Source organism: Anomaloglossus baeobatrachus, chromosome 10 (genome assembly GCF_048569485.1).
Source record: "Anomaloglossus baeobatrachus isolate aAnoBae1 chromosome 10, aAnoBae1.hap1, whole genome shotgun sequence".
Classification (NCBI taxonomy): Eukaryota; Metazoa; Chordata; class Amphibia; order Anura; family Aromobatidae; genus Anomaloglossus; species Anomaloglossus baeobatrachus.
In genome coordinates, this window is record NC_134362.1 from 145,435,402 (window position 1) to 145,445,309 (window position 9,908).

Below are 9,908 nucleotides of genomic sequence, written 5' to 3' on the forward strand. Positions count from 1 at the left end.
CGGTTAAGGATGGCAGATTTTTGAATGTGCTTGATGCAAATCTGCCTATGAAGTGTACAACTAGGGCACAAGTGCTGCCACCGAAGGGGTGGGTGTCTGTGTGGCCCAATTTTTGGAAAAAAGGGAGACTCCGCTTGGAGTAACCCTTGCTTGCAGTGTTTCTAAAAATGATTCAAGATGAAAAAGTCATGGTTCAGCAAAGACTTAGCTACCTACCCCGGTGTCATCCTGGGGACGGTTAAGGATGGCATATTTTTGAATGTGCTTGATGCACATCTACCTGTGAAGTGTACAACTGGGGCAAAAGTGCTGCCACTAAAGGGGTGGGTGTCTGTGTGGCCCAATTTTTGGAATAAAGGGAGACTCTGCTTGGAATAACCCTTGCTTGCAGTGTTTTTAAAAAGGAGCCAAGATGAACATGTCATGGTTCAACAAAGACTTAGTCACCTACCCCAGTGTCATCCTGGGGACGCTTAAGGATGGCAGATTTTTGAATCTGCTTGATGCAAATCTACCTGTGAAGTGTACAACTGGGGCACAAGTGCTGCCACTGAAGGGGTTGGTGTCTGTGTGGCCCAATTTTTGGAAAAAAGGGGGACTCCGCTTGGAGTAACCCTTGCTTACTGTGTTTCTAAAAATGATCCAATATGAACAGATCTGGGATCAGCAAAGACTTTGTTACCTACCCCTGTGTCATCCTGGGGACGGTTAAGGATGGCAGATTTTTGAATGTGCTTGATGCAAATCTACCTATGAAGTGTACAACTAGGGCACAAGTGCTGCCACCGAAGGGGTGGGTGTCTGTGTGGCCCAATTTTTGGAAAAAAGGGAGACTCCGCTTGGAGTAACCCTTGCTTGCAGTGTTTCTAAAAATGATTCAAGATGAACAAGTCATGGTTCAGCAAAGACTTAGCTACCTACCCCGGTGTCATCCTGGGGACGGTTAAGGATGGCTTATTTTTGAATGTGCTTGATTCACATCTAACTGTGAAGTGTACAACTGGGGCACAAGTGCTGCAACTGAAGGGGTGGGTGTCTGTGTGGCCCAATTTTTAGAAAAAAGGGAGACTCCGCTTGAAGTAACCCTTGCTTGCAGTGTTTCTAAAAATGATCTAAGATGAACAGATCTGGGATCAACAAAGACTTAGCTACCTACCCCGGTGTCACTCTGGGGACGGTTAAGGATGGCATATTTTTGAATGTGCTTGATGCACATCTACCTGTGAAGTGTACAACTGGGGCACAAGTGCTGCAACTGAAGGGGTGGGTGTCTGTGTGGCCCAATTTTTAGAAAAAAGGGAGACTCCGCTTGAAGTAACCCTTGCTTGCAGTGTTTCTAAAAATGATCTAAGATGAACAGATCTGGGATCAACAAAGACTTAGCTACCTACCCCGGTGTCATCCTGGGGACGGTTAAGGATGGTGTATTTTTGAATGTGCTTAATTCAAATCTAACTAATTAGTGTACAACTGGGGCACAAGTGCTGCCACTGAAGGGGTGGGTGTCTGTGTGGCCCAATTTTTGGAAAAAAGGGAGACTCTGCTTGGAATAACCCTTGCTTGCAGTGTTTTTAAAAAGGAGCCAAGATGAACAAGTCATGGTTCAGCAAAGACTTAGTCACCTACCCCGGTGTCATCCTGGGGACGGTTAAGTATGGCATATGTTTGAATATGCTTGATGCAAATCTACCTGTGAAGTGTACAACTGGGGCACAAGTGCTGCCACTGAAGGGGTTGGTGTCTGTGTGGCCCAATTTTTGGAAAAAAGGGAGACTCCGCCTGGAGTAACCCTTGCTTGCAGTGTTTCTAAAAATGATCCAAGATGAACAGATCTGGGATCAACAAAGACTTAGCCACCTACCCCTGTGTCATCCTGGGGACGGTTAAGGATGGCGTATTTTTTAATGTGCTTGAGGCAAATCTAACTGTGAAGTGTACAACTGGGGCACAAGTGCTGCCACTGAAAGGGTGGGTGTCTGTGTGACCCAATTTTTTAAAAAAGGGAGACTCTGCTTGGAGTAATCCTTGCTTACTGTGTTTCTAAAAGTGATCCAAGATGAACAGGTCTGGGATCAGCAAAGACTTTGCTACCTACGCCTGTGTCATCCTGGGGACGGTTAAGGATGGCATATTTTTGAATGTGCTTGATGCAAATCTACCTATGAAGTGTACAACTAAGGCACAAGTGATGCCACCGAAGGGGTGGGTGTCTGTGTGGCCCAATTTTTGGAAAAAAGGGAGACTCTGCTTGGAGTAATCCTTGCTTACTGTGTTTCTAAAAATGATCAAAGATGAACAAGTCATGGTTCAGCAAAGACTTAGCTACCTACCCCGGTGTCATCCTGGGGACGGTTAAGGATGGCATATTTTTGAATGTGGACCTGTGGAAGCCTAATCAAGGCGAAACGGCCATCGTCCTCTCTTGGGAGCCGCCAGGCAGGTTGCCTCCAGCCCTCCTCTCACCCATGCACCTGACCAAATAAACGTTTTCCAGCACTAGTACAGCGGATGGAGTGCGGTCTTTTTCTTACCTCTCCCACTACCTTCGGATCTTCAGTGCTGACGTGCACCCCCGCTCTGGATTAATCACTTTGCAGCTTGGCAGCTACATTCTTCTGGATACATGCAGTACTGCAGGTAAAAAACGCGAAATGGTGCTGGACCATCCCCCCTTTGTTATTTGAATATTTTTGAATGTGCTTGATGCAAATCTACCTGTGAAGTGTACAACTGGGGCACAAGTGCTGCCACTGAAGGGGTGGGTGTCTGTGTTGCCCAATTTTTGGAAAAAAGGGAGACTACGCTTCAAGTAACCCTTGCTTGCAGTGTTTCTAAAAATGATCCAAGATGAACAGATCTGGGATCAACAATGACTTTGCTACCTACCCCGGTGTCACTCTGGGGACGGTTAAGGATGGCGTATTTTTGAATGTGCTTGGTGCAAATCTAACTATGAAGTGTACAACTGGGGCACAAGTGTTGCCATTGAAGGGGTGGGTGTCTGTGTGACCCAATTTTTTGAAAAAAGGGAGACTCCGCTTGGAGTAATCCTTGCTTACTGTATTTCTAAAAATAATGCAAGATGAACAGATCTGAGATCAGCAAAGACTTTGCGACCTACCCCTGTGTCATCCTGGGGACGGTTAAGGATGGCATATTTTTGAATGTGATTGATGCAAATCTACCTATGAAGTGTACAACTAGGGCACAAGTGCTGCCACCGAAGGGGTGGGTGTCTGTGTGGCCCAATTTTTGGAAAAAAGGGAGACTCCGCTTGGAGTAACCCTTGCTTACTTTGTTTTTAAAAAGTAGCCAAGATGAACAAGTCATGGTTCAGCAAAGACTTAGCTATCTACCCCGGTGTCATCCTGGGGACGGTTAAGGATGGTGTATTTTTGAATGTGCTTGATGCAAATCTACCTGTGAAGTGTACAAATGGGGCACAAATGCTGCCACTGAAGGGGTGGGTGTCTGTGTGGCCCAATTGTTGGGAAAAAAAGGGAGACTGCGCTTGGAGTACTCCTTGCTTACTGTGTTTTTAAAAAGGAGCCAAGATGAACAAGTCATGGTTCACCAAAGACTTAGCTACCTACCCCGGTGTCATCCTGGGGACGGTTAAGGATGGCGTATTTTTGAATGTGCTTGATGCAAATCTACCAGTGAAGTGTACAACTGGGGCACAAGTGCTGCCACTGTAGGGGTGGGCGTCTGTGTGGCCCAATTTTTGGAAAAAAGGGAGACTCCGCTTGGAGTAACCCTTGCTTGCAGTGTTTCTAAAAATGACCCAAGATGAGCAAGTGATGGTTCAGCAAAGACTTAGCTACCTACCCCGGTGTCATCCTGGAGACGGTTAAGGATGGTGTATTTTTGAATGTGCTTAATTCAAACCTAACTTGTTAGTTTACAACTGGGGCACAAGTGCTGCCACTGAAGGGGTTGGGGTCTGTGTGGCCCAATTTATGGAAAAAAGGGAGACTCCGCTTGGAGTAACCCTTGCTTGCAGTGTTTCTAAAAATGATCCAAGATGAACAGATCTGGGATGAACAAAGACTTAGCTACCTACCCCTGTGTCATCCTGGGGACGGTTAAGGATGGCGTATTTTTGAATGTGCTTGATGCAAATCTAACTGTGAAGTGTACAACTGGGGCAAAAGTGCTGCCACTGAAAGGGTGGGTGTCTGTGTGACCCAATTTTTTTAAAAAAGGTAGACTCCGCCTGGAGTAATCCTTGCTTACTGTGTTTCTAAAAAATGATCCAAGATGAACAGATCTGGGATCAGCAAAGACTTTGCTACCTACCCCTGTGTCATCCTGGGGACGGTTAAGTTTGGTGTATTTTTGAATATGTTTGATGCAAATCTACCTGTGAAGTGTACAACTGGGGCACAAGTGCTGCCACTGAAGGGGTTGGTGTCCGTGTGGCCCAATTTTTGGAAAAAAGGGAGACTCCGCTTGGAGTAACCCTTGCTTACTGTGTTTCTAAAAATGATCCAATATGAACAGATCTGGGATCAGCAATGACTTTGCTACCTACCTCTGTGTCATCCTGGGGACAATTAAGGATGGCGTATTTTTGAATATGCTTGATGCAAATCTACCTGTGAAGTGTACAACTGGGGCACAAGTGCTGCCACTGAAGGGGTTGGTGTCCGTGTGGCCCAATTTTTGGAAAAAAAGGGGACTCCGCTTAGAGTAATCCTTGCTTACTGTGTTTCTAAAAATGATCCAATATGAACAGATCTGAGATCAGCAATGACTTTGCTACCTACCCCTGTGTCATCCTGGGGACGGTTAAGGATGGCGTATTTTTGAATGTGCTTGATGCAAATCTACCTATGAAGTGTACAACTAGGGCACAAGTGCTGCCACCGAAGGGGTGGGTGTCTGTGTGGCCCAATTTTTGGAAAAAAGGGAGACTCCGCTTGGAGTAACCCTTGCTTGCAGTGTTTCTAAAATTGATCCAAGATGAACAAGTCATGGTTCAGCAAAGACTTAGCTACCTAACCCGGTGTCATCTTGGGGACGGTTAAGGATGGCATATTTTTGAATATGCTTGATGCAAATCTACCTGTGAAGTGTACAACTGGGGCACAAGTACTGCCACTGAAGGGGTGGGTGTCTGTGTGGCCCAATTTTTGGAAAAAAGGGAGACTCCGCTTGGAGTAACCCTTGCTTGCAGTGTTTCTAAAAATGATCTAAGATGAACAGATCTGGGATCAACAAAGACTTAGCTACCTACCCCGGTGTCATCCTGGGGACGGTTAAGGATGGCGTATTTTTGAATGTGCTTGATGCAAATCTTCCTGTGAAGTGTACAACTGGGGCACAAGTGCTGCCACTGAAGGGGTGGGTGTCTGTGTGGCCCAATTTTTGGAAAAAAAGGGAGACTCCGCTTGGAGTAATCCTTGCTTACTGTGTTTTTAAGAATTAGCCAAGATGAACAAGTCATGGTTCAGCAAAGATTTTAGCTGACTACCCCGGTGTCATCCTGGGGACGGTTAAGGATGGCATATTTTTGAATGTGCTTGATGCAAATCTACCAGTGAAGTGTACAGCTGGGGCACAAGTGCTGCCACTGAAGGAGTGGGTGTCTGTGTGGCCCAATTTTTGAAAAAAAGGGAGACTCTGCTTGGAATAACCCTTGCTTGCAGTGTTTTTAAAAAGGAGCCAAGATGAACAGATCTTGGATGAACAAAGACTTAGCTACCCACCCCTGTTTCATCCTGGTGACGGTTAAGGATGGCGTATTTTTGAATGTGCTTGATGCAAATCTAACTGTGAAGTGTACAACTGGTGCAAAAGTGCTGTCACTGAAAGGGTGGGTGTCTTTGTGACCCAATTTTTTTAAAAAAGGGAGACTCCACTTGGAGTAATCCTTGCTTACTGTGTTTCTAAAAATGATCCAAGAAGAACAGATCTGGGATCAGCAAAGACTTTGCTACCTACCCCGGTGTCATCCTGGGGAAGGTTAAGGATGGCGTATTTTTGAATGTGCTTGATGCAAATCTACCTATGAAGTTTACAACTAGGGCACAAGTGCTGCCACTGAAGGGGTGGGTGTCTGTGTGGCCCAATTTTTGGAAAAAAGGGAGACTCCGCTTGGAGTAACCCTTGCTTGCAGTGTTTCTAAAAATGATCCAAGATGAGCAAGTCATGGTTCAGCAAAGACTTAGCTACCTACCCCGGTGTCATCCTGGAGACGGTTAAGGATGGTGTATTTTTGAATGTGCTTAATTCAAACCTAACTGGTTAGTGTACAACTGGGGCACAAGTGCTGCCACCGAAGGGGTGGGTGTCTGTGTGGCCCAATTTTTGAAAAAAAGGGAGACTCTGCTTGGAATAAATGCAAAAAGAGGAAAGGATCCGGCACAAACTCCTGTGGATAAAATGTCAAAGCTTTATTAGCAAATATTAAAAAGATTCCATCCGTGTAAACAAAAGGAGTGAGTTATCCCATGGAAACTTTACGCGTTTCGGACTTCCATATTAAAAGCAAAGAGTCCCTAATCATAAGTAATCCATGTACACCACACAGCTACTAAAATAGACTAACTCACTATGTGGACACAGAAGGAAAGCCGGCCATCACTAATTGCAAACAACTGGCAGTGGGTGTAAACCTTCATACATAATTGCAAAAGGATGATCTAGCAAGACTATATAAAAATATATACATATCAACTTAACACAACTGAATACATCAATCATAATGAAACAAGTCATTAATCCCACCGTCCAGACCACCAAAACCACATAAATATGACAGTGAATATACAAATGTATGCATGAATGAACAATCAGGTATGAAGACAGCTTATATTAAATCACATCATCATCAGATGGGCAAGAGTTCTAATGAAAATGCATGTGTATATCAGAAAAGGAGAATTCTCAAATGTAAGCACATAACCTCCAATATATTCATAGATTATATGAAAAAACGTATATAAAAGAATTATTTTTTATTTTTTATTTTTTATTTCTTTACTGCTTCATTAATAATCTTTTATTTTTTCTTTACCTATACATATTTCTCCGTGCGTGTATATAAACAAATAATTATTCACTAAAGAGAGGAATATTCATCCCGGGACACAAATTGATCTCAAATCACATGCATTTTCATCTATATGTCATGCTCCTTAAAAAAAAAAAAAAAGATTCCTTTGACAGAAAAAAATAAGTATATATTTTTTTTTCTTTTTTTCCCTTTTCCCTTTCTAAAACATGGCAAATACCAATATAAACCTGCATTACGGCTAACTACAATTCATGCGCTCATCAATAAAGGGAGAAAATTCCTCTAATGGATGTAAAGAAGAAAATATACCGAATGCCATCCGCTGGTAAAAAACTTTTGAGAAGTCGGAATCAGAAAATATATCGCAGATCCGAGCGGTAATTAAAACCGCCTGGGTATCTTGAATCCAGCCGCAGGATCCATTTGGCCTCAGCTAATAAGAGAGCCTGAAACCAGTCACCCCCACGGGGGGGTCTAGGCACAGACTCCACACCCGTGATCCTCAATGATGAAAAATCCGCTGAATGACATTCAATATAATGCCTAGTGAGACCAGATAATGAACGCTTTTTAACCAACGCTGCATAATTTAAAGAATTACTATCCAGGGCTGCTGACGGGATTCGGACATGTTCAGAGATCCTAGCTCTCAAGGCTCTCGAAGTGCAACCCACATATATTTTAACGCATAGTGTGCATGTGGCTACATAAACCACATGTGTCGAAGCACAGTTAATGAAGGATCGAATGTTGAAAGAATCCTCACCATTAATCACAAGGGATTTGTTATTACACATAAAGCGACAAAGGGAATAAGGGAATAACCCTTGCTTGCAGTGTTTTTAAAAAGGAGCCAAGATGAACAAGTCATGGTTCAGCAAAGACTTAGTCACCTACCCCGGTGTCATCCTGGGGACGGTTAAGGATGGCGTATTTTTGAATATGCTTGATGCAAATCTACCTGTGAAGTGTACAACTGGGGCATAAGTGCTGCCACTGAAGGGTTGGATGTCTGTGTGGCCCAATTTTTGGAAAAAAGTGACACTCCGCTTGGAGTAACCCTTGCTTGCAGTGTTTCTAAAAATGATCCAAGCTGAACAGATCTGGGATCAACAAAGACTTAGCTACCTACCCCGGTGTCATCCTAGAGACGGTTAAGGATGGCGTATTTTTGAATGTGCTTGATGCATATCTACCTGTGAAGTGTACAACCAGGGCACAAGTGCTGCCACTGAAGGTGTGGGTGTCTGTGTGGCCCAATTCTTGGAAAAAAGGGAGACTCCGCTTGGAGTAATCCTTGCTTACTGTTTTTCTAAAAATTATCCAAGATGAACAGATCTTGGATCAGCAAAGACTTTGCTACCTACCCCTGTGTCATCCTGGGTACGGTTAAAGGGGTTATCCGGCTTATTTTGACTTTTTTTTTATTTCCCCATTGGGCTACATTGGGGCAGGTAAGTAGATAGAGAGCACTTACCTGCCCTGCTGTCAGCTCCTCTTCCCCGGCTCAGAGTGGTCATGTGACCGCTCCTGCCGCGATTTTGCTGCTTCCAGTCATTTCATGTCAACATGGGCAAGGCCATGTTGACATGCAAATCTGGAACAGCATGTCGCCTCCCTGCTGGGCGGGTACAGTGCGATGGGCCCCGCCCCCCTTCTCTGCAGCCTCCGACATATTCCCCCGCATTTACTCTTCCCGTAACCTCCCCCTGCACTGCTGTGGGATCCGTGACCTGGGGGAGGGGCCTGGCGGCAGCTGCCGTGGTATCAGCACCAGCACTGGGCCCCCTGCTCAGGATCGCACATTCAAATGTACCGGCATCGCAGATCACAGATGCCGGTACATTTGAAAGTGCATATGAGAAGCAGCGCAGCGCTGCTTTTCATCACTGTCCCGCTGTCTGTGCTCTCTTCAGCACAGCGGTGACGTCACAACTGTGCCGATATGGCCAGAGCATAGACAAGCGAACGTGCAGGAGCGGCGGGGACCAAGGACGGCTGGGTAAGTACTCCCTACATGTTTTCCCAATGGGGATGGGGATAAGGAGGGGTCAGTGCAGAGTGCCGCGTGCGGTACAGAGCCATATGTGTGCGTGTGTGGTACAGAGCCATATGTGTGCGTGTGCGGTGCAGAGCCATATGTGTGCGTGTGTGCTAGAGAGCCCTGTGCGTGTGCGGTGCAGAGCCATATGTGTGCGTGTGCGGTGCAGAGCCCTGGGCATGTGCGGTGAAGAGCCCTGTGCTTGTGCGGGGCATAGCCATATATGTGCGTGTGCAGTGCAGAGCCATATGTGTGCGTGTGCGGTGCAGAGCCCTGTGCGTGTGTGGTGCAGAGCCCTGTGCGCGTGTGCGGTGCAGAGCCCTGTGCGTGTGTGGTGCAGAGCCCTGTGCGCGTGTGCGGTGCAGAGCCCTGTGCGCGTGCGCGGTGAAGAGCCCTGTGCGCGTGTGCGGTGCAGAGCCCTGTGTGCGGTGCAGAGCCCTGTGCGCGGTGCAGAGTCCGATGTGCGAGAGAGAGAGAGAGAGAAAGAGAGAGAGAGAGAAATCTCTTACAAAACAGAAATTCAGGTTCTTGTTTTAAATAGGATACCTTACACACATGTGACACTGCAGCAGGCCGGATGATCAACAGAAGGGGCAGAGATGCTGTAAAGGACCGATCCAATGATCACACGCACCTGTTGTGGGAGAGTGACTTGAACCTATGAATCGATACACACAAAATAAAAAAAAATACACCATTCAATAAAGTTTTTCAAATGAATGAAGCATTCGAGAAGAAGCAAGCGTATCTCCGTAATCGGCAGGATTTGAACCTGACACAACAGAGTTTTCCTATCTACTCCCTAAGTTTAAAAAAATTTTTTATTGAATGGTGTATTTTCTTGAT